This window comes from Leopardus geoffroyi, chromosome E2 (genome assembly GCF_018350155.1).
Source record: "Leopardus geoffroyi isolate Oge1 chromosome E2, O.geoffroyi_Oge1_pat1.0, whole genome shotgun sequence".
NCBI classification, from domain to species: domain Eukaryota; kingdom Metazoa; phylum Chordata; class Mammalia; order Carnivora; family Felidae; genus Leopardus; species Leopardus geoffroyi.
In genome coordinates, this window is record NC_059335.1 from 4,512,796 (window position 1) to 4,537,927 (window position 25,132).

The 25,132-nt window shown below is 42.1% G+C and overlaps 1 protein-coding gene and 1 pseudogene across 2 annotated transcripts in view; both read left to right on the forward strand.

Annotated features, from left to right (window-relative positions):
• The window catches only part of LOC123578634 (zinc finger protein 708-like), a 79,100-nt gene that overhangs the window by 13,610 nt on the left and 40,358 nt on the right, over window positions 1-25,132 (forward strand). The gene's annotated exons all lie outside the window — the stretch shown is intronic.
• LOC123578642 lies at window positions 12,029-13,024 on the forward strand (annotated as a pseudogene).

The following is a 25,132-nucleotide window of genomic DNA, read 5'->3' on the forward strand; positions in this document are numbered from 1 at the left end:
CAGTGATTCTTCACTTACATAGGACACCCAGTGCTCATCCCAACATGTCCTCCTTAACGCCCAACACCGGTTTAACCTGTCCCCCCACCCACCTCCCCTCCAGCAACCCTCAGTTCTCTAAATTTAAGAGTCTCCCTCTCCGTTTTTATCTTATTTTTCCTTCCCTTATGTTCATCCGTTTTGTTTTATAAATTCCACATGAGTGAAATCATATGATATTTATCTTTCCCTGACTGACTTAATTTGCTTAGCGCAATACACTCTACTTCTGTCCACTAAGTGTCGACTCTTGAGCTCAGTTAAGGTCTTGATCTCAGGGTCCTGAGTTCAAGCCCCGCCTTGGGTGTTGTGCTGGGCCTGAATTTCCTTAAAAAAAAAAAAAAAAAAGAAATTCTGTAGCGGAAATGAAAACAACTTGCGCGACCTTATTACAACACTACAGGTTTCCATCATTGCGCAGATATTTGTATTTAGCAGAGACCTTTATATTTTCATGTGATTTTAGTTCCTGTATAGAATGCTTTTATTTCAGCTAGAAGGACTCCCTTTAATGTGTCTTGTAGGGCAGAGGTGTTTACTTGGGAAAGCCTCCATTGGTTCCAGGCTCTGAGCTGTCAACACAGAGCCGGATGCCGGTCTTGAACTCATGAACCATGAGATCATGACCTTAGCTGAAGTCGGACGCCCAACCGACTGAGCCGCCCAGGCACCCCATTGCTTCATTTTTGAAAAACAGTTTTGCCAGATACAGTATTCTTGGTTGGTATTTTTTGATCTTTCTGCCCTTGAATACGTTATCCCATGCACTTCTTTTTATAAGGTCTGCTGAGAAAGCTGCTACTAATCTGATAGGAGCTCTCTTGTACGAGATGAGCTGTTTTTGTCAAGCTGTTTCAAAATTCTCTTCACCTGTGGTTTTTGCTAGGTTAATAATAATGTGTCACTGTGCTCCTGTCCTGACATTATCCTACTTAGAATTCACTGAGCTCCTTGAATTCGTCTCTTTCTTCCCAGGAAGGTGGGAAGTACAAGGCGTTCTTCAGTAGAGCTCTCTGCTCCCTTTCCCTGCCCTCTCCTTCTGGGGTCCCTTCAATGTGCATATCAGTCCACTTGTGGGTGTCCCCTGAGTCCCTTAGACCCTTCTTCCACGTTTTTCTTTGCTCCTCTTCATAGATAATTTATTAAAAAAATACTTTTTTTCTTCAAAGATCATTTAAAACAAGATGTTTCGAAGATGTCTGCTTCTGCTTGGTCAAGTCTGTGTTGATTCTTTAGTGTGTTTTTTTAAGTGTTTATTTATTTTTGAGAGAGAAAGTGAGAGCACAAGCAGGGGAGGGGAAGAGAGAGAGAGGGGAACAGAGGATCTGAAGCGGGCTCCATGCCGTCAGAGGAGAGCTCAATGTGGAGCTCGAACTTGTGAACTGTGAGATCATGACCTGAGCCAACCCCGGATGCTTAACCGTCTGAGCCCCCCAGGCGCCCGGTGTTTATTTATTTTTGAGAGAGAGAGAGAGAGAGAGAGAGACAGACAGAGTGTGAGTGGGGGAGGGGCAGAGACAAAGGAAGACACAGGATCTGAAGCAGGCTCCGGGCTCTGAGCTGTCAGCACAGAGCCCGATGTGGAGCTCGAACTCATGAACTGTGGGATCGTGACCTGAGCTGAAGTCGGATGCTTAACCGACTGAGCCACCCAGATGCCCCTGAACTTAATATGTTTTAATGAGTATAACACTGAATGGTTTTTGATGTGTTAACACTGATGTGTAATAAATGATGGGTTATCCCTACATTGACCTTAGCCCGCCCCACCTTCATCAAGGCTGCAGGTAACCAGACAGTAACACAAAGTACACTTGAGCCTTGAACGACGTGGGTTTAAACTGTGGGTACCCTTACAGTCAGATTTTTTTTTTTACAATACAGTACTGTAAATGTATTTTCTCTTCCTTCTGGTTTTCTTTTCATTTTCTTTTCCTGAGCTTCCTTTATAGTAAGAATACCGTATATAACATACATGCTATCTTTGATTGTGTATGTTTTCAGTAAGGTTTCTGGTCAAAAGTAGGCCATTAGAAGTTAAGTGCTGGGGAGTCAAAGTTATACATGGTCAGGTGCATAGGGGCTGGGGACCTCAACCCCCTCATGGTTCAAGGGTCACCTGTACTTGTTAATGCAGTGGGGTGGCTTCACCAGTAATCCCTTTTCCCAAGGGCCTTAAACCTCAAATTACTTGAGATTATTTTCCCCAAGTTTAGTATTGTACCTTTTCTTCCTTTTTGTAAGTACTGGGACATTGTGATGGTTACGATATAGGCGGTATAGATTTTTTTTTTTTAATGTTTTTATTTAGTTTTTGAGAGAGAGAGAGAGAGAGAGCGGGGGAGGAGCAGAGAGAGAGGGAGACACAGAACCCAAAGCAGCCTCCGGCTCTTAGCTGTAAGCACAGAGCTCAATGCGGGGCTTGAACTCATGAACTGTGAGATCATGACCTGAGCCGAAGTCAGATGCTTAACTGACTGAACCACTCAGATGCCCCTGGAATGAGTGTTTTTAAAAAAAGTAAAATGCAAATCGTACATAAACAGCTCAATGGAATTTTGCAACCTGAGTAAATCTCTTAAAAACCACTGAGATCAAGAAAGAGAATATTGTTTGTCCTGTAAAATTTTTCTTCAGCTCCTCAGTATAATTTCCCCCAAAGCTAGGCTCTCTTTTTACATGTAAGGTGATAGATTGCTGTCCTCATTTTTGTACTTTATATAAATGTAATCAGGCCACAGGCACTCTTTTCTGTTTGGTTTTTTTCTTTCCATATGTTGTTTGTGAATTCATCTGTCCTGCACGTTATTGTGTATCATTCATTAGAATGGATGGGTCCAATTCCATTGTGTGAATATCAAACAATTAACTGCATCATTTTACTCTTTTTTTAATTAAAAAAAAATTTTTTTTTTTTTTAAATTTTTTTTTTCAACGTTTATTTATTTTTGGGACAGAGAGAGACAGAGCATGAACGGGGGAGGGGCAGAGAGAGAGGGAGACACAGAATCGGAAACAGGCTCCAGGCTCTGAGCCATCAGCCCAGAGCCCGACGCGGGGCTCGAACTCACGGACCGCGAGATCGTGACCTGGCTGAAGTCGGACGCTTAACCGACTGCGCCACCCAGGCGCCCCTAAAAAAATTTTTTTGATGTTTATTTATTTTTGAGAGACAGCAAGTGAGTGAGAGGCAGAGAGAGAGGGGAGACACAGAATCTGAAGCAGGCTCTAGGCTCTGAGCTGTCAGCACAGAGCCCGACACGGGGCTCAAACCCATGAACTGTGAGATCATGACCTGAGCTGAAGTCAGATGCTTAACTGACTGAACCACCCAGGCGCCCTGCATCATTTTACTCTAAATGGGCATGTGGATGGATTTTCGTGTAGGACTGTCATGAATAGTACCGGTCTATAATACCTAGAACTTGTCTTTTAGCGGAACGTGCATCATAGGTTGGGAGGGAGTTAGTGGCAATTGCACAGTCTCCCCTTTTGACACAATTTGCCTTAGAAAAACATCAGAGATCAACATGGTTTCCTTCTAGCTGGAGTTTAAGCTCTGCTCTGGACCTTAGGTAGAAGTTTACTTCATACCTCATGAACCAGTCTTCATCTTCAGAATAGGTTAGTTCATTTGAACAGTTGTCTCATTTCATGGGGTGGTCCTGCAACAGAGTCTTAAAGTTAAGCCTATATTGTGCAAGCAATCAGGTAATTACTTATTAAGAGGCATTTCTGTGGGAACCAAAGAAAAACACAGCTTAATGCTTGGAGCAAATTATTATTATTGTTATTTAAAAAAAATTTTTTTTAACGTTTATTTCTGAGACAGAGAGAGAGACAGAGCATGAGCAGGGGAGGGGCAGAGAGAGAGGGAGACACAGAATCTGAAATAGGCTCTAGGCTCTGAGCTGTCTGCACAGAGCCCGACGCGGGGCTCGAACTCATGGACCGCAAGATCATGACCTGAGCTGAAGTCAGATGCTTAACCAACTGAGCCACCCAGGTGCCCCAATGCTTGGAGCAAATTATAAACCCAGTGTCTGAGTCCTGAGTGCTGTCAGTGAGAGGATTTTTACATGTCAGGCTTGAAGCATCCTCCAATGGGGTAGGCTTGAAGCATCCTCCAATGGGGTAGGAGCGGACGGTGGAAATCTGATTGATTTTTCTGGCTTGTTCTTCAGATGTCTCTGGTGGTTCTTCTGAGTGGCCCACACAACAGTAGGCAAGAAGATTATGTGAACCTGGGCTGTTGTGGGAATTTCCCTGAGGTCTACCTCAGTTGTCTAGCTTCAGTTTGCAGGGCTTCAGGAAAAAGGGCAATTTTAGTTCTCAGTGATTGCAAGCCAAGAGAATGAGAGAAAGTTAGAAACCTTAGTTTGGACAGTCATAGCCAGGTTTTTGAGGAAGCAAGTAGAATTCAGGATCCAGCCCAATTTATAGCCAAACAAAAACATTAAGAGACAGTTAATCAGAACTAGAATCTGACACCCCCAAATATGTGTTACTAAAACAATTTTTTTCCTCCAAAATCACCCTTATTTCCATCAAAGATCTTCAAATGCAGACTAATAATGCATTTATTAAATATTCCAAGTTTAACAAATTTGGCCTAATTTACATAAACACAGCAAGAATAGTGCTTGGCCATATAGTTTTGTTTTTTGTTGTTTTGTTTGTTTTGTTTTGTTTTATGTCTGCTTTGCTGGAACTTCCCCCCTCCCCCCCCCCCAAGATTTTATTTTTAAGTAATCTCTACACCCACTGTGGGGCTTGAATTTACAACCCTGAGATCAAGAGTCAAATGCTCCACCAACTGAGCCAGCCAAGTGCCCCTGCTGAAACTTTCTATAAGAAATTTCAGAGTGAAATTTCATAGTATCTCGAGACCAGAAGACAGGCCAAATATTTGCCATTACATTTGCTTGCAATACCTGTGATTTAGGCGAATTCCTCTTTTCTTGATGTCTCCCAAGTATCCTGAGGTTCCTGCACCTGTCAGGATGCGACATTCTTTTTTTTTTTTTTCTTTTTTTTTTAACGTTTATTTATTTTTGAGAGAGGGAGAGCATGATTGGGGGAGGGGCAGAGCAAGGGAGACAGAGAATCCCAAGGAGGCTCTGCGCTGTCAGCACAGAGCCTAATGAGGAGCTTGAACTCACGAACTGTGAGATCATGACCTGAGCTGAAATTAAGAGTTGGATCTTGGGGCGCCTGGGTGGCGCAGTCGGTTAAGCGTCCGACTTCAGCCAGGTCACGATCTCGCGGTCCGTGAGTTCGAGCCCCGCATCGGGCTCTGGGCTGATGGCTCAGAGCCTGGAGCCTGTTTCCGATTCTGTGTCTCCCTCTCTCTCTGCCCCTCCCCCGTTCATGCTCTGTCTCTCTCTGTCTCAAAAATAAATAAACGTTAAAAAAAAAAAAATTAAAAAAAGAGTTGGATCTTAACCTATGGAGCCACCCAGGCGCCCCAAATGTTATTACATTTTAACAAGTTGCTAAATTCCCTAAGGCTATCTTTGTAATCCATGACCTTTCTTTCCCTCTTCTTTTCTGCTTTGTTATTTTCCATAATTTTATCTTCTGCTTCTCTGCCTCATCCATCCTCGTTTTTATGGCCTTCATTTGGGTTTGCATATTGGTTATAGCGTCTTTATTTCAGCCTGACTAGATTTTAGTTCTTTTATCTCTGTAGAAAGAGATTCTTCAGTATCTCCAGCTAGTATCCTTATAAGTTGTTTTAAATTCTAGTTCGTACATCTTCTATTTGTATTGATTAAATGAAGTGAATTACATCCATCTCCTCATTTTGTTCAGGAAAGAAAAGAAGGAAAAACAAAAAACAAAACCCCAAGAAGTAGATCCTGGGTGTGTTTTGGTCTGCTTATTAAAATAGAGTCTCAGCGTGCCTGGGTGGCTCAGTCGGTTAAGCATCCAAATCTTGATTTTGGCTCAGGTCACGATCTCACAGTTCGCGAGTTTGAGCCCCGCATCAGGCTCAATGCTGACAGTGTAGAGCCTGGTTGGGATTCTCTCGTCCCTCTCTCTCTGTCTCTCTGCCCCTCCCCTGCTTGCTCTCTCTGTCTCTCTCTCACAATAAATAAATGAACTTAAAAAATTATGTAAAAAATAACAATACGTTTCTCTGGTATCTTTTAAGTGCTTATTCATAACATGTTCCATGAGAGCATTTTATGATTGATTTAATTAATTTTGTTCACACTATTACAGCCGTGTAATACATGCTAGTGGTTCAAGATAGTTGGTTTTCATGGGTGCACAGTCACAGTGTAAAATTATAGTCCTGTAGAAAGATATATTTTTTTTTAATTTTCTTTTTCTTTTTTATTTTTTTAACGTTTTATTTATTTTTGAGACAGGGAGAGACAGAGCATGAACAGGGGAGGGTCAGAGAGAGGGAGACACAGAATCCGAAACAGGCTCCAGGCTCTGAGCTGTCAGCACAGAGCCCGACGCGGGGCTCGAACTCACGGACTGTGAGATCATGACCTGAGCCGAAGTCCGCCGCTTAACCAACTGAGCCACCCAGGTGCCCCAAGAAAGATCTTTTTTAATAAAACATCCCTTTTTATGTATAACTTCTTGGGTTAAATTTTCTGTTGTTCTGGTTATCCAGTTCCATAATAATGTGCTTCCTTTTTCATAGTATTTTCCACAATATTATTTAGTTGCGTTTTGCTTTTTACCTATATCTTATGTTTTAGATGACAATTTCAACTCATTACATTTTAAGATATTGTAGGGTTTAACTCAACTATGAATCAGCCATATTTCCTTTGCCAATAAAATTATGTTATGTATTTGCATAATTACCCATAATACTTTGTGACTCCTCTTGTCTGTTTTCTTGGTTAGTGGTCAGTCTATGTTTTATCATGGCTAGATGAGTTATTCTAATCATAGGATGAATTTTATCATCTCTTTTTTGATGAATTTATATTCTCTTTGTGAAAGAAACACTTTTATGAGTTGAGGGTTATTTTAGAAAATATTATATCTCTGTATCAAGTTTAGGTATTACATTTTATCCTTAATTGTGGTCCTAGACAGAGAGCATAAAATCTGCCATGTTAAGCATTAAAAAAATTTGTTTTATTTATTTTTTTTTAAGTTTGTTTATTTTTGAGAGAAAAAGACAGAGAGTGTGTGTGCGCGTGGCAGAGAGAAAGAAAAAGAATCCAAAGCAGGCTCTGTGCTGTCGGCCCCTGTGTACGCAGGGCTCAAACTCACAAACCATGATATCATGACCTGAGCCGAAAACAAGAGTCTGACGCTCAACCGACTGAGCCCCTCAGGTGCCCCACCACGTTAACCATTTTTAACAGTAGAGTCGAGTGTATTCACATTGTTGTAAAACTGATTTCTGGAATGACTTCATTTTCAAACCCCAAACTCAATACCTATTAACATAACCAGGCCTGAGCCCCTGGCTGTCACTGTTTTTTCCCCCACAGCCTGCCCTCCCTGACGAGGTTGACTACATTAGATTACTCTCGTAAATGGAATCCTGTAATACCTGGGATTTTTTTTTTTTTTTGAGTCAATTTATTTTAATTAACCTAATCCCCTCAGGTTTTACCTATGTTGTATGCTGTGATAACATCTTATTCTTTGTCAAGGCTGAATCATATTCCAGTTCATATATATGCTACATTCCCTTTATTTAGCCATACAAAGACATTTCTCTTGCTTCCCCTGTTACTTGGCTTTTATAAATAGTGCTGTAATAAATTCGGTTTTGGAGATACCTATAGATCTTTTGATTTATTCTCCTTGTATCTTTAGAAGTGGGGTGGCTGTGTTATGTGTTAATGTTGTTTGTTTTCCATAGTGGTTGCACCATTTGTAGCTCTTCCGGCAGTGTAGAATGGTTCTGGTTCTTGTCCCAGCCAACATTTGTTGATTTTGTTGTTTGATGGTGGCATCTTAATAAGCGTGAAGTGGTTTTTACTGTGGTTTGATTTATGTTTCTCTAATACTTAGTGATTTAGAGTGTCTTTCAAATGCTTGTCTATTTGTGATCTTGGTTTATGTCTACTGAATCCATTGTCCGTGTTTTAATTATACCGTATTTTTCATGTTGCAAGCCTTCTGTCTACATTCTGCAAGTTAACTCCTTATCTGCTAGACTCCTTGAAAAATTTCCTTCCATTGCACAGGTCATCTTTTTGTTCCATAGATTATGTCCTTAGACTTTTTCTGAATTCTGTACATTTTAGTGTGTTATGTTTTATTTCATTTGTCTCCAGATATTTTCTGATTGTCTTTTTGATTTTTTTTTTTGACCCATTGGTTATTCAGGAGTTTGTTAAACAACTTCTTTTTTTATTTTTTATTTTTTTATTTTATTTTATTTTATTTTATTTTATTTTATTTTATTTTATTTTATTTTATGTTTCAACGTTTATTTATTTTTGGGACAGAGAGAGACAGAGCATGAACGGGGGAGGGGCAGAGAGAGAGGGAGACACAGAATCGGAAACAGGCTCCAGGCTCTGAGCCATCAGCCCAGAGCCTGACGCGGGGCTCGAACTCACTGGACCGCGAGATCGTGACCTGGCTGAAGTCGGACGCTTAACCGACTGCGCCACCCAGGCGCCCCTCTTCTTCTTTTTTTAAAGTGTATTTATTTTGAGAGACAGCATAAGCCCAAGCAGGGGAGGGGCAGAGAGAGAAACGGAGAGAGAGAATCCCAAGCAGAGCCCATCGTGGGGCTCAAACTCCTGACCTGTGAGATCATGACCTGAGCCAAAATCAAGAGTCTGACGCTTAACCAACTTGGCTCAGTTGGTTGGGGCCCAGGTGCCCCAAGAGCGTCACAAACCATTTAAAATTGATATTGTCAATTGCCTTCAAAATCTCCTACTTAGGACCACCCCTGCACGTACTGTGTGTCAGCAACATCCCCCACTCTACCTTTTATGTTGTGTACTCTGTAACCTAGATTTATGATTTTTATGCTTTGGTTGAGAACAATTTTAGTAGCAGAAATAACATTGATTAGTGCTACCTCATTACAGTATTCAGGTTTGTGTATTTGTGGCAATATTTACATTTACCGGAGAACTCCGTATTTCCATGTGGTTGTAGTGTTTAGAATCCTTTTACTTCAAGTAGAAGAACTCTTTAACATTTCTTGTAGGGCAGATCTAGTGGTAAACTTCCAGGGTTTGTACCCGAGAAAGCCTTCTTTTCTCCATAGTAGAAGAACAGTTTTGCCAGGTAGGGCATTCTTGGTTGACATTTCTTATCTTTCTGCACTTGAATATATTTTCCCACGCACCTCTTCCTATTAGGTCTGCTGAGAGCCCTGCTACTGATCTGATAGGAGCTCTCTTGTACATGATGAATTACATTTGTCATGCTGTTTAAAAATTCTCTATTCACCTGTGCTTTTTGATAGGTTAATTAATTATGATGTGCCACTGTGTTCCTGTCTTGACATTTATCCTACTTTGAATTTGCTGAGTTACTTGAATTTGTCTCTTTCTCCCCATAAATGTGGGAAGTGGAAGGCATTAACTCTTCATGTAAGTTTTATTCTCCATTTCTCTCTTTTCATGGAGAACCCCTTAATATATAATAAATTGCTCCCTATCTTAGTGTCCCGCAAGTCCCTTAGGCTCTGTCCTTTTCCGTATTTTCTTCTGTCAATGGAGAATTTAAAACAAGGGGCCTTTAAGATGTCTGATTCTTTCTTTTCCTTGGTGAATATTGCTTGTGAACCTGTAGCATATTTTTCTTTTTCTTTTTTTAATGTTTATTTATTTTTGAGGAGAGAGAGAGAGAGAGAGAGCATGAGCAGGGCAGAGAGAGAGAGAGAGAGAGAGAGAGAGAGAGACAGACAAACAGAGAGAGGGAGGGAGACCCAGAATCCGAAGCAGGCTCCAGGCTTCCAAGCTGTCAGCACAGAGCCCAACACGGGGCTTGAACTCACGAACTGTGAGATCATGGCCTGAGATGAAGTTGGACACTCAACCGACTGAGCCACCCAGGCGCCCCTGTAGTGTATTTTTAAATTTTTTTTTTTTTTCAACGTTTATTTTATTTTTTTTTGGGACATAGAGAGACAGAGCATGAACGGGGGAGGGGCAGAGAGAGAGGGAGACACAGAATCGGAAACAGGCTCTAGGCTCTGAGCCATCAGCCCAGAGCCCGACGCGGGGCTCGAACTCACGGACCGCGAGATCGTGACCTGGCTGAAGTCGGACGCTTAACCGACTGCGCCACCCAGGCGCCCCTGTAGTGTATTTTTAAATTCAGTCACTGAACTCTTCAGCTCCCAATTTCTTTTTAGTTGTTTTTTATACTTTGTCTGTTGGGATTTTCATTTTGGTCGTGAGTAGTTTTCCAGATATGATTTGTTTACCTATTTGTTTTCTCATTTTTCTCCATGAGCATCTTTATGATTGTTATTCTGAATTCTTTGTCAGATAATTAATATTCTCTATTTAGGGCCAGTTTTGAGTTTTATTTTTGGTCTTTTTTTTTTTAATTTTTTTTTTTTTTAATGTCTGTTTATTTTTGAGAGAGAGGCAGAGCACGAATGTGGTGGGGAGGAGGGAGTGGTGCAGAGAGAGAGGGAGGCACAGAATCTGAAGCAGGCTCCAGGCTCCACACTGTCAGCATGGATCCTGACGCGGGGCTCTAACCCACAAGCCATGAGATCATGACCTGAGCCAAAGTCAGACGCTTAACCGACTGAGTCACCCAGGCGCCCCTATTTTTGGTCTTTTGGTTGGAACACATTTTTCTCTCTCTTTGTATACCTTGTGATCTTTCGCTGAGATTTGGGAATTCAAAAAACCTCCGGTCCCAGGCTTCATGTACTTGGCTTTGTACCGCAGAACAAAAATAGCAGTCAACTACGCTAATAATCCTGGGGCCTGTCAGACCTAATCTGGGGATGTGTAATGTCTGTGTTTTTGTAATATCCCAGTTAAAAAAGGCTTTGTTGTTTCTTGTTTAGAGCCCATGATACATTACTGTCCCTGGTGTTTGTCTGCAGCTGTAGTCTCTCCAGTGTTTCAATAAGTACTCAGCTTTTATTCTGAGCAACCACCACGACCATCTGTCTCCCCTCAGTGGAATCCTACAGTATCTGACTTTTTGTGAGTCATTTATTGCACTTAAAATAATGTTTTCAAGGTTTATCTAAGTTGTATCATGTGACAAAATCTATTTCCTTTCCAAAGGTGAAAAGTATTCATGGTGTGCATATGCTACATTAAACAAATATTTATCTTTGAGAAGGGAGAGAGAGGGGCAGAGAGAGGAGAGGGTCTGAAGCAGGCTCTGCACCGTCAGCAGAGAGCTGCTGTGGGGTTTGAACTCACAAGCCATGAGATCATGACCTGAGCCAAAGTCAGACGTTTAACTGACTGAGCCACTCAGGCCTCCTCCACCATTTATTTTTTTTATTTTTAAAAATTTTTAATGTTTATTTACTTATTTTTTTTTAATTTTTTTTTTTAACGTTTTATTTATTTTTGAGACAGAGAGAGACAGAGCATGAACAGGGGAGGGTCAGCGAGAGGGAGACACAGAATCTGAAACAGGCTCCAGGCTCTGAGCTGTCAGCACAGAGCCCGACACGGGGCTTGAACTCACTGACCGTGAGATCATGACCTGAGCCGAAGTCGGCCGCTTAACCGACTGAGCCACCCAGGTGCCCCTGTTTATTTATTTTTGAGAGAGAGAGAGAGAGAGATGGAACATGAGCAGGGAGGGGCAGAGAGAGGGAGACATTGAATCTGAAGCATGCTCCAGGCTCTGAGCTGTCAGCACACACCCCGATGTAGGGCTTGAACTCAGAACCCTGAGACCATGACCTGAGCTGAAGTTGGAAGCTGAACCGACTGAGCCACCCAGGGGTCCCGCTCCTCCACTATTTTTAAAAAATGTTATTTATTTCTTTGGAGAGAGACAGAGTGAGAGGGCGAGGGGCAGAGAGAGAATCCCAAGCAGGCTCCACATTGTCCGTGCAGAGCCCGATGTGGGGCTTGAACTCCAAACCTGAGATCATGACCTGAGTCGAAATCAGGAGTCAGACACTTGATGTGACTTGTGTTAGATCAGACACAAGATGGCGACTGTGGAACCGGAAACCACCCCTACTCCTAATCCCCACCCCCCTTCAGAAGAAGAGAAAACAGAATCTAATCAGGAGGTCGCTAACCCAGAACACTGTATTAAACTTCCTTTACAGAACAGATGGGCACTCTGGTTTTTTAAAAATGATAAAAGCAAAACTTGGCAAGCAAACCTTCGGCTGATCTCTAAGTTTGATACCGTTGAAGACTTTCGGGCTCTGTACAACCACATCCAGTTGTCTAGTAATTTAATGCCCGGCTGTGACTACTCACTTTTTAAGGATGGTATTGAGCCTGTGTGGGAAGATGAGAAAAACAAACGAGGAGGACGATGGTTAATTAAATCGAACAGCAGAGACGAAGTGATCTGGATGGCTTTTGGCTAGAGACAATGCCGTGCCTTATTGGAGAATCTTTCGATGACTCCAGCGGTGATGGATGTGGAGCTGTTGTTAACGTTAGAGCTAAAGGTGACAAGAGAGCAATATGGACTACTGAATGTGAAAAGAGAGGCTGTTACACATATAGGGAGGGCATACAAGGAAAGGTGAGGACTTCCTCCAAAGATAGTGATCGGTTATCAGTCCCATGCAGACACAGCTACTAAGAGCCTGGCTCCACCACTAAAAACAGGTTTGCTGTTTGAGAAGACACCTTCTGAGTATTCTCATAGGAGACTGCGTCAAGCAGTCGAGATTTGGGAGCTGAACCAAAGCCTCTTCCAAAGCAGAGTGGACTGCATTTAAATTTGATTTCCATCTAAATGTTGCTAAGATATAAGAGAAGTCTCATTCGCCTTTGTCTTGTACTTCTGTGTTCGCTTTTTTTTGTTTGTTTGTTTGGCTAGAGTGTCCACTATCCCAATCAAAGAATTACGGTACACATCATCCCCAGAATCCATGAATGTGTTCCTGGCCCACTCTGTAATAGCTTAGTAGAATTACCATTATAAACACATTTTACGCATCCACAATATTTAAAAAAGAACTTGCATTTCTGTAGCTTAAAGGAAAAAAAATTCTGTTTATGTTCCATTGTATGCAGGAGCTTATTTTGCTGGTTTGGAAGAGTATGATGCATACAGTTTTCTAGCAGTTTTCTTTGTTTCTTTTTACAGCATTATCTTTGCTGTACTTGATAACGTTAGTGATTCTGATTTCAGTTTTTCATTTGTGTTGCTTTTGTTTTTTTCCTCATGTAACATTGGTGAAGGATCCAGGAATATGACACAAACATTAATTTTGTGCAAAAAAAAAAAAAAAGACACTTAACTGAGCTACCCAGGCGCTCCTTCCTTCATGACTATTAATAGACTATAGATGGTTTTCTTTATACAAGGTTGTTGCTCAGAAATCCACCGATCATTCTGTAAAAAGTCTCCTGTATTCTCTGAGTTGCTCTCTCTTGTTCCTTTAAAATCTTCTTTTTGTTTGTGATACTTGGCAGTGTGATCGTATTGTGTATCTGTGTGGACGCCTTTTAGTTTATTTTATTTGGAATTCATTGTGCTTCTTGATTTTGTAGGTCTGTTTCTTTCTGCGGAGGAGAGACATTTAAGTCATTAATTGCTCATACAAGCTCTCTGCCCCCTTTTCTTTCTCGGTACCGTATTGGGTCCCCTTGATGCATATATTGGTTGACTTGATGGTGTTCAACGGGTCCCTCAGGCGTTCGTCCCATGCCCACATTTTATTATTTTTTTTATCTAACATGATAATTTTAATAACTTGTCTTCAAGTTTTTTAGTTCTTTATTCTGCTTGATCAAGTCATAATTAATGCCTCTAGTGAATTTTCAAATTCAGTTATTGTACTTAGCTCTCTTTTTGTTCATTCCTTGATTATACTTCTGTTTCACTGACATTTTCATACTCTTCCAGAATAGTTTCCATATTTTATTGAATTGATTTATTTACTCTTAGCTATTTAATCATCACTTAGATGGTTATTTTGAATTGTATACCAAGTAATATAGATGCCCATTGCCTACAGCCACTTTCTGCAGATGTATCTTGTTTTTTTTTTTTTTTTAATTTTTTTTTTTTAACGTTTATTTATTTTTGAGACAGAGAGAGAGCATGAACAGGGGAGGGACAGAGAGAGGGAGACACAGAATCTGAAACTGGCTCCAGGCTCTGAGCTGTCAGCACAGAGCCCGACGCAGGGCTCGAACTCATGGACCATGAGATCATGACCTGAGCCGAAGTTGGACGCTTAACCGACTGAGCCACCCAGGCACCCCTGTATCTTGGTTTTTGGACTGTGCCATGTTTTTCTGTCTCTTTGTATGGTTTTTGATCTCTTGTTGAGATTTGGGAATTTAAACGAGCTATGTCTTCTAGTCTTCATGGACGTGGTTGTTTTCAGGAGAACGCCAGTGACAGCCAGCTGGACTAGAATAATTGTATCTTCTCACACCCGTTTGGCCGTTGTACGTGTAACTTTCCAGTAACCAAAAATTTCTCTCTTAAAATTTTTTTTTTTTTTTTTTTTTTCAATGTTTATTTATTTTTGGGACAGAGAGAGACAGAGCATGAACAGGGGAGGGGCAGAGAGAGGGGGAAACACAGAATCGGAAATAGGCTCCAGGCTCTGAGCCATCAGCCCAGAGCCTGACGCGGGGCTCGAACTCACGGACCGCGAGATCGTGACCTGGCTGAAGTCGGACGCTTAACCGACTGCGCCACCCAGGCGCCCCTTTTTTTTAAAAATTTTTTTTTTTTTTCAATGTTTATTTATTTTTGGGACAGAGAGAGACAGAGCATGAACAGGGGAGGGGCAGAGAGAGGGGGAAACACAGAATCGGAAATAGGAAAAATTTCTCTCTTAAGCACGCATGATATCTCGCTCTCCCTGATGTCCATCTTCAGGACTACAGTTTCTCCGGTGCTAACACAGTATTCGCCTTTTTGACTCATGACAACCAATGGTGCATTCATGCTATCTGCCATTCTGTCTTGTACTCTGTGCCATGCAAAACGAAGTAAGTTGATGCACTTGCACGAAAAGTCACAGATTGGGACACATCGTCCAATATTCTCTTTGTCTCCAAGGCAAAAAGGAGGGATTGAAAGTTTTCTCACAGTCATCACATGGTGTGCTAGAGAAGGAAGACAACCCTTATGGGCACATGTGACAAACTTTCCTTCCCTTTTCAATGTGACTATTCTTGATTTCACCTTTGATGGCTTTTTGTGACCTCTGGATTGGCTTATGGAGTCCCAAAAGTGCTCTTTGGTTATATATTGTGTATATATTCATGTCTCCAATGAGGAATGAAGTCCTCATGGTTCCTACTCCATTATCTTGCTGACATTCTCCAATTGATTTTATCTTTGCATATTACAGTTTATTTATTTGTTAAAAATTTTTTTTAATGTTTATTTTTGAGAGAGAGAGAGAGAGAGCGAGCGAGCAAGTGGGGGCGGGAGGGGGGGGGGAGGCAGAGAGAGAGGGAGACACAGAGTCCAAAGCAGACTCCAGACTCTGAGCTGTCAGCACCGAGCCCAACATGGGCTCATGAGCATGAGATCATGACCTGAGCCAAAGTCAGACGCTTAATGGACTGAGCTACCCAGGTGCCCCTGCATATTAGAGTTTTTAAGTATACTCATCTGCAAGTAGTAAGGGCAATGAGTTTTCTTTTGTGTTATTTGATGTCTTTTAAGTATATCTTCTCGTGACATGCAGGCCTTCCGGCCAAAACCACGCATCGAAACTTCATTGCAGAGTCTCAGTGGGAAGACATTCATGTAGTAGTGGCCTTGAGATTTTTCGCTTGATAGACTAGGACGATGATGAAGACAGTGAAGGACGGCAGGGATTTTGTGAAGGACATATCCAAACTGAGACAAGTGGCCACAATAAGAATCTTCTTGCCAAAAATGATGAAGGATATAAAACATTTTGGAAAAATTCCCTTTGTAAGTTGGCTGCTTTTCCAAAACAGTGTGTTACTGCACGAGAAGACTCAGACCAAATATCTAAACGTTCAAGTTCATGGAAAGAAAAGTTGGAAAATGTGGGAAAGTACCCAGTGCATGCTGAAAATAATTCTTTGAACCATTTTGAAAATAGGGTTGGGCTGGCTTATCTAGTCAAATATTTCTGAACATCAGTAATTTAAAAATGCTAAGTGGAATCAATTTGAGAGACCCGTTAGTGAGGGTTCTTTAGTCTTTTACCAACAAATAATCCCTCCTCGTTCAGAAGTCCATAAACTTTAGGGGTGCCTGGGTGGCCCAGTCAGTTAAGTGTCTAACGCAGCTCGGGTCACGATCTCGTGGTTCGTGAATTCAGGCCTGTTGTTGGGCTCTCTGCTCTCAGTGTGGAGCCCACTTCAGATTCTCTGTCTCCCTCTCTCTCTCTGTACCCTTCTCTACTTGCTCGCACTTTCAAAAATAAATAAACTTAAAAAAAAAGAAAAGAAACCTATAAACATCGTAAATGTGGGATGATCTTGAACCATTCATCATTGCTCATTGAGCGTCAGAGAATGAATCATCATGAAGAATTTTACCTGTGTAGTAAAACTAGAACTTTAGTGAGTGATGTGGGAAACCAAATCAACCGAAAAATTAAATTTCTTTACTGCTTACGGCCCATTGAAACAGGCAGAGTGACCTTCCTCTGGGAGCTCAGCTGCCTGGATGTTGACACTTTGCTAAGGGCAAAGGGGGAATCTTAGCTTAACATTATCCCGACCCCCCAGGATCCTGTTAAGTCTACTTTAACATAGAAAAATTCCTTTGGAAACTTCCTTTGTCTCTAACCTTACAAGATATATGCTGGCAATCATCCTCCAAGCATATGGCCTCTGATATACATCTGAAGGGTCTCCTGACTGATTTTTTACTAAACAGTGGTAAATGACCTTTTCTTACACAAAAGCTAACCCCCTCGATGTCCTGGAAACCTTGCTTCCAAAATTCCGTAGAGACTTATGCCATCCCTAACCTCCCCCCAATCTGAATGTATATAATCAGTCATCTGTCACAACCCCAGTGCAGCTCTTTCTGCCCATGGGTCCTGTCCCATACTTCAATAAAATCACCTTTTTGCACTGAAGATATCTCGAATTCTTTTTTGGCCATTGGCTCTGGACCCCAACACTTCAAACCACATCATTTGGTGTCCTAACGTGGGGTTGAGCCTTCTCATTTGGACTCTGAGCCTTGGTGCAAACCTGAGGAGTATTATTTTCTCTTCCTTTACTTTCATTTCAAGGGCCTTTCAAGGAGTATGGTCTATTGGAACACTTCCCTGTGGATTGCTCAGGCTGCAATCCTCTATCTAGCCCGTGGCTACCCTATGGAGGAGAAAGCCTGCCTTTTGGCTGGAAGTTAGTATCCTGGCCGCGATGGTAATAAGGGTCAGAAACTTGATGCCCTCTTTTGTATTCCTTTCCTTATACAAAGTTGTCTGTCTTGGGCACGGGACAGCCACTTGTAACTAGCATTGCTGCCAGTCTTAAGACTCCTATGTGAGTCCTCATGGGTCTAATGTGATCCCCTCCACATCCCTGGTCTAGCTACTTCTGGCTGCAGGACCTGCCCTGGGAGCCAGCCGAAACCAGTACCCGATTGAGTTAAATCCTAAGTGGGGGCCATTTCCTAGAGAGGTTGCTTGTAAAGACTACTTGTGATGGAATGTTGCTTAGACCATGATGGATTTCTGTCTTTACCGTTTTCCATCGGTGTCCTTTGCTAACTACTTAGACTACCGAATTGGGTGATTTCCCCTTTTAAAACTGTTTTAGCGTTTTCTCTGGGTTAGAAAACAGCACATGGGGATGCAAACTGGCGCAGCCACTCTGGAAAACAGTATGGAGGTTCCTCAAGAAATTAAAAACACAACTACCCTACGACCCAGCAATTGCAGTACTAAGTATTTACCCAAGGGATACAGGTATGCTGTTTTGAACGGGGTTGTGCGCCCCAATGTTTATAGCAGCGCTATCGACAAATAGCCAAAGTATGGAAAGAGTCCAAATATCCATTGATAGATGAATGGATAAAGAAGATTTGGTATATGTATACAATGGAGTATTACTCGGCAATCAAAAAGAATGAAATCTTGCCATTTGCAAAACGTGGATGGAACTAGGAGGTATTATGCTAAGCGAAATTGGTCAGAGAAAGACATTCATATGACTTCGCTCGTGAGGACTTTAAGATACAAAACAGATGAACATAAGGGAAGGGAAGCAAAAATAATATAAAAACAAGGAAGGGGGATAAAACATAAGAGACTTAAATATAGAGAACAAACGGAGGGTTGCTGGAGGGGTTGTGGGAGGGGGATGGGCTAAACAGATAAAGGGCATTAAGGAATCTACTGAAATCTTCGTTGCACTATATACTAACTAACTTGGATGTAAATTAAAAAAATAAATTAAAAAATTTAATTAAAAAATAAATTAAAAAAATAAATAAAAAGATTAAAAATAAAAACAACAGCACAGCCTTCACAGGAAGGCAGTAGTGCAGCCGTCACTAGAAGGGTTGGCCACCATAAGGCACGGTACTTCAGTCCGTTCAACAGACACCCATCTGTAGCCTAGGGTGCAACGAGGAATGGGGGGAGACTAGCATCCTTCCTATGGGCCTGTTATGGCAGGCAGTGATCAATAGTGATTTTCGTTCGAAGGATGCCGCCGGTTGCTTTCGACACAAGGAGCTGGGTGGGATTTTTGGTAATGGACCTTCTCTCTTCTTTAGTTCCCAAGGACTTATCCTTGGAATGCCTTTTAACCCACTGGAAACCATTTGGATTGCAAAGTTTAGGAAAGAACTGATCTATAACACCGTATGGCTTCAGTAGGATCTATCAGATCTCTTCTATAGGAAACTGGGTGAATGGATGGAGGTACCGTAGGTTCAGGCCTTCAAGGCTATAAAGGAGGATCCGGACCTAAGGGCCTGTTGGAGAATGTGTTTGGTTATTAGCCATGCCAGTAAACTCCCTCCTGACATATTGGATGATAATTACCTAAATAGGCCTCCTTCTCATAGAACTCAGGTGGCTGGAGGAAACAGGCCATCCCTAGCGAGGGGGACGCTGACCCTCTTTCACTGTTCCTCCTCCTAACAGACTCATGTTACCCTTGTTGTATGGAGGGGGGGGGGGCTTCTCCCTCATCCATTTCTGGGGGTAATGGCTAAAACTGGGGCCAAGTGTGGTTAGTCTACCCAGGATGGGGACTTTAAGGAATATCCCCAAGTGGGTGCCCAAACTCCCATTGTTTGGGGGAAATTCCCTGCCTTTTCCAGCCTGACATGGACAGCATATTTCCACATTGGTGGGAAAAAAGCAAAACCAAACAAACCATCGTGCCTTCTCATCTGTCCCAGCTGATGAAGTTTAGAATCTTCTTTGTCTGCCTTCTGGTAGCACTTCTGTCTCTTCTGCCTCCCCTTCCCCTTTTCTTGGTAATGGACCTTCTCTCTTCTTCAGTTCCCAGGGACTTTCCCTTGGAATGCCTTTTCACCCACTGGAAACAATTTGGATTACAAAATTTAGGAAAGGACTGATCTGTAACACTGCATGGCCTCAGTGGGCTTTATCAGTTAGATCTCTTGTGCAGGAAATATGGCAAATGGACACTTACCCTAGGTCCAGGCCTTCAGGGCTGTAAGTCAGGATCTGGAACTAAGAGGCTCTGGCAGAACGTGTCTGGTCAGTAACCAGGCCAGTTAACTCCCTCCTGACATATCGGAGGATAATTGCCTAAACAGGCCTCCAAATAAACCCAGGTTGCTGGACAAAACACAGGCCATCCCTAACGAATGGGACACTGACTCTCACTGTTCCTCTTAATAGATGTGGAGGCTTCTCTCCCGTTCATTTTCCAGGCTAATGGCTATAATTGGAGTCAGTATCTCTGGATGCGGACTTTCAGAAAGATTCCCAAACAGCTCCCAAAACTCCCTTTGTTTTGGGGAAATTCCCTGTCTTCTCCAGCCTGACATGGATGGCATATTTCCATTTTGGTAGAAAAAAAACATGGCATCTGCTCATCTGTCCAATCAGCTGAGGTTTAGAACTGGGAGCCCTCTTTCTCTGCCTTCTGGCAGCACCTCGCCTCTTCTGCCTCTCCCTCCTGTTTCTGTACCACTTGGAGTGCAGTCTGTATAAGTGGTTCCTATACCATCCTTGGTGCCTCTGGCACCCATTGCCTTCTCCTCTCACCCTCGCTGTCAGGGAGCAAAGAGCATCCCCTTTGGGCCACCCATTTCAGATTTCCCCACCAGTGTCCCAGGTAAAAATTGACAATGGGGAACAAATTGACTTTTTAAAAAAATGTTTATTTTTGAGAGAGAGACTGATCACGAGCAGGGGAGGGGCAGAGAGGGAGGGAGACACAGAATCTGAAGCAGGCCCCAGGCTCTGAGCTGTCAGCATAGAGCCCGATGTGGGGCTTGAATCCACAAACTGCCAGATCATGACCTGAGCCAAAGTCAGACACTTAACTGACTGAGCCACCAGGCGCCCCTAAATTGATGGATTTTTGTGTGGTCCCAGGTGGAACATAATTTGGTATTCAAACTTAAGTTTGTTGGTTTAATTAAAATAGGCATGTCCAAATTTAGAGTTATCATCAATAAATATGACACTTTCATTCCACCAATGTTTACTAAAGGTCAAATAAGCTCGTGTTCTCTGTTGCAATTTGTAATAAAAAGATGACTTAAAATAATGGTTGTGGTGCCTGGGTGGCTCAGTCAGTTAAGTGTCCGACTTCAGCTCAGGTCATGATCTTGGGGTTTGTGAGTTCGAGCCCTGCGTCGGGCTCTGTGCTGACAGCTTGGAGCCTGGAACCTGCTTCGGATTCCGTGTCTCCCTCTCTCTCTGCTCCTCCCCTGCTCACTTTCTGTCTCTCAATAATAAACGTTAAAAAAATTTAAAAAAAAATAACGGTTAACTTTGTCTCAAAGATTTCATGGGTAATTGTTAAGATAGCTTTCAAAGTTTTTGGTAACCTGAGACTTTAAAACTTTCCTTGGATTGAATTCATTGGATTTCTATCTATGTGTTTTCCAAATAGGATAAGGCATTGATTACTAAACATAAGGTGTATCTACTGTTGACTTCCTGTTGCTGAGAGACTAAGGATATTTGGGTCTGTTGGTAAACGTGCTTTCTGTTTGATTGATTCATGAATTTTCCATCTAAAGAATTCTGGTATAACAGTTCACAATTGGTTACTACTTAGTTCCCAGTGGAGACTAAGGTTCCTAAGAATGCTACATTCTGCTAAATGTAATTAAGACTGACGGAAGTAAAGGAAGCAACTCTGTATGTAGAAAAGTAGGAGATGTGTAAGAAAAATATAAGGAATGAAAATACATTTTTGTTGAAGGTAATTTTGTCCTGGTTGTTTGGAGAGCAATGGCTTGGGACAAAATCTGAATACAAAGGAAAGTTGTAGAAGGTTTGTGAAGAGAAATCTTTGGAAAGGAATTTTATGTGTGGTCAGGACGGACTAAAGTTAAATGAATAGATTTTTAAAAACCACATTCTGGGGTGCCTGGGTGGCTCAGTCGGTTGAGCATCCGACTTCAGCTCAGGCCATGATCTTGCAGTTTGTGGGTTCGAGCTCCGCGTCGGGCTCTGTGCTGACAGCTCAGAGCCTGGAGTCTGCTTCTGCTTCTGTGTCTCCCCCTCTCTCGCTCCTCCCCTACTTGTGCTCTGTCTCTCTCTCTCAAAAATAAATAAACATTTTTTTAAAAATTAAAAAAATAAAAAGCACATTCTGTTTACTCTCTTGTTTAAAAGACAAAGTTTCCTGGATTGTTGGTTTTCTCTTGATAGGAAAATGTAAACAAAATGGTTTTCTTTTTTCTTTGTCAGCCTAGAAAAACCAGTTTCTGTGTTTTGACTTTATCAGGCCTTTGGTGATCCTAATCCTATTTAGGCATGTGCTTTAAAACTTTCTAAGGTTTTAACAAACTTCCCCAAGATTTAGATCTTAAAGGGAATCTTTTTGACTAATTAGTCTTGTTTCGTTGGTATGTTGTAGTTTAAGGTCATCAAGATGTACAAGTTATGGAGGTGTTTGTGTTCTGTGTCACAGAAATCACTGACTTTCCCTGTCAGTTGCACTATAGTGAACTCTCAGTTCTTTAACAATGTCAATTTCTGGGTCCTTGTCATTTTAATTGTTCCAGTGCTCTTACAGAGCATATAAGGGGATTCATAAAAAGGACTTTTAGGACAAATACATATCTTTAAGATCTTAAAACTCAAACGGGTAAGAATTTCCAGAACTAAAAAGGTTGCATTCAAATTGAAGAATTAGTGGGGCGCCTGGGTGGCTCAGTTGGTTAAGCGTCTGACTTCGGCTCAGGTCATGATCTCACGGTTTGGGTGTTTGAGCCCCACATCTGGCTCTGTGCTGACAGCTCAGAGCCTGGAGCCTGTTTCAGATTCTGTGTCTCCCTCTCTCTCTGACCCTCCCCTGTTCATGCTCTGTCTCTCTCTGTCTCAAAAATAAATAAAAAAAGTTAAAAAAATAATGAAAAAAAAAATTGAAGAATTAGTAACATGGGACAAAATGAACTAAAAAAACGATTAGTTTTTATGACTCTTCTTTGAAACATTGCTGGTTCTCTAATGTTTGCTCTTCCAGATTAAGGAAACTTTCTCTTAAGGTATCTATGACTGACAAAAATATGATAAAATATTCCTTTGTGAAAAAATTGAAGCATTTAACTTTTCTCTCTTCCTGAACCCTCTGAAATTCAAAAAGTCTCAGTGAGTATGCTTTCTTCCTTGGCAGTCATAATTATTTGCAAAAGTTCCATAAAGAATCTATTCTCCTTGCAACCGGACACCATTGGAAACATTGGTTATTTTACCAAAGCTTTGACTGGAATGTCCTATTTGAGAGACATGCATAGACTCAGATATGACCAGATGGCTTTAAGGAATTGATGTTGACTTTATGAAACACGGAGCCAATGGTGCCTCTTGGGGATGTTGGCCTGATACCTTCTTACAAAGTTCCCAGCAGCCTCACCAGGTGAGTAGAGAATGTCACTTCCTGGCGAGTGCAGGAATCTGAGGATATCTTGGGGATCTTGAGCAGAGGAATTCACCCAAATCTATAGATATTGCAGGCATGTTTGGTGGCAAGTACTTGGCTTGGCTTCTGGCCTAGACAGGCTACTAAAAGTTCAATCTAGATTCCTCATGAGAAGTTCAAGTAAAGCAAATTGAAAAAACAACTTTTTTTTTTTAATGTTTATTTTTGAGACAGAGAACACAAGCAGGGGAGGGGCAGAGAGAGACACACACAGAATCCTGCAGCAGGCTCCAGGCCCTGGGCTGTCAGCACAGATCCCGATGTGGGGCTTGAACCCGTTAACTGTGAGATCATGAGCTGAGCCAAAGTTGGACGCTCAACCGACTGAGCTACCTACGTGCCCCCCAAAAAGACTTTTTTAAATGTTTATTTTTGAGAGAGAGAGAGAGAAAGAGAGAACAGAGCACGAGTGGGGAAGGGGCAGAGAGTGGGGGAGACACAGAATCCAAAGCAGGCTCCAGGCTCTGAGCTGTCAGCACAGAGCCTGATGCAGGGCTTGAACGCACAAACAGCGAGATCAGGACCTGAGCCGAAGTTGGACCTTAACTGACTGAACCACCCAGGCGCCCCTAAGTAAAACGATTTTAAAAGATCTGTATGGTCAATGACTATTCTTACTGAGTTTATGTAAATAATAGGCCAAGTTTGTTAAAAATTGGATTTGTTTTTCAATCAAATTAGCCCTCATTTGGCTCTCTCTGGAAATAAGGGTGATTATGGAGAGAAAAAACTATGTTTCAATAACTGATCTTTACGGATATTCGGTTCTGGTTGTTTGTTGTTTGCCCAGGCCGGACAATTTGAGGTGAACTGCAGAGAAATTGACACAATAGCTCATGTATAGACAGTCTTCATGCCTATTATTCTCTGGGGATAACAAGACTCTGTGGATATGTGGATATGTGAACAGCTGGAAAATGGGATAGATTCCTCAATAATTATGTCACTCAGCTATCACCTTGATCAGTTCTGTGTGGCTGGAATGGAGAAATTTCTCCTTAAAAGCCAGAGCGTACCCCACTCCGTGGGGTTAACTATGGACTTGTGGGCATAATGGATGACTAAACTTTCGTTATGATTGGACTGGATGGTGTACTTGGGGATGCCCTGATCTCCTGAGACAAGTCTTCTCGCACTTGTCAGTGATTCCTCATAATTAGGATACTGGTAAGGCTAGACCTCAAAGAGAGCTTCTTGATGGTTTTATTCCTTAGTCCTATTTGTCCCAGGAACCACCTCTTTTGATGTACAATTCCAAATAGAGGCTATCCAAGCACACAACAGCCCTCCTGGTAGAAGAAGCCTTGAAACTTAACAGTGGGACAGTCCCTGACAATGATGACTCCACATCAGGGCCAGAGTGCTTTGAGACCAAAGGCCACCAGTGGATGATGGGAGGTCGACTTACTAAATACCAGGCTATGCTCTTAGATAGACCTCAAATAATACCTAACACTTGTCAAACTTTATTTTTTTTAATGTTTAATTTTGGGAGAGCGAGCAGCGTGCGGGTGCGAGTGGGGGCGGGGCAGAGAGAGAGGGGAACAGAGGATCTGAAGGAGGCTCACTGCTTTCAGTGCTGATGATGTGGGACTCGAACTCATGAGCCGTGAGATCATGACACGAGCTGAAGTTGGACGCTTAACCGACTGAGCCACCCAGGTGCCCCTGCAGAAGTTTCATGGGAGAAAAGGGCATAGGAAAAGCTGGATAGACTGTAGTCAGTCTGACTCAAACTGTTGAAGCCAATGTCCTCCCAGCAAATAGATCTGCCCCAAAAGCAGCGGTAACAGCACTCGTCTGTGGTTTAAAATTGGCATAGGACCTCAAAATAAGCTAAGTGTGCCTTCCTAATCTTACATGGGGCAATTTGGAAGAAAAGGGGATTATAATCAAGT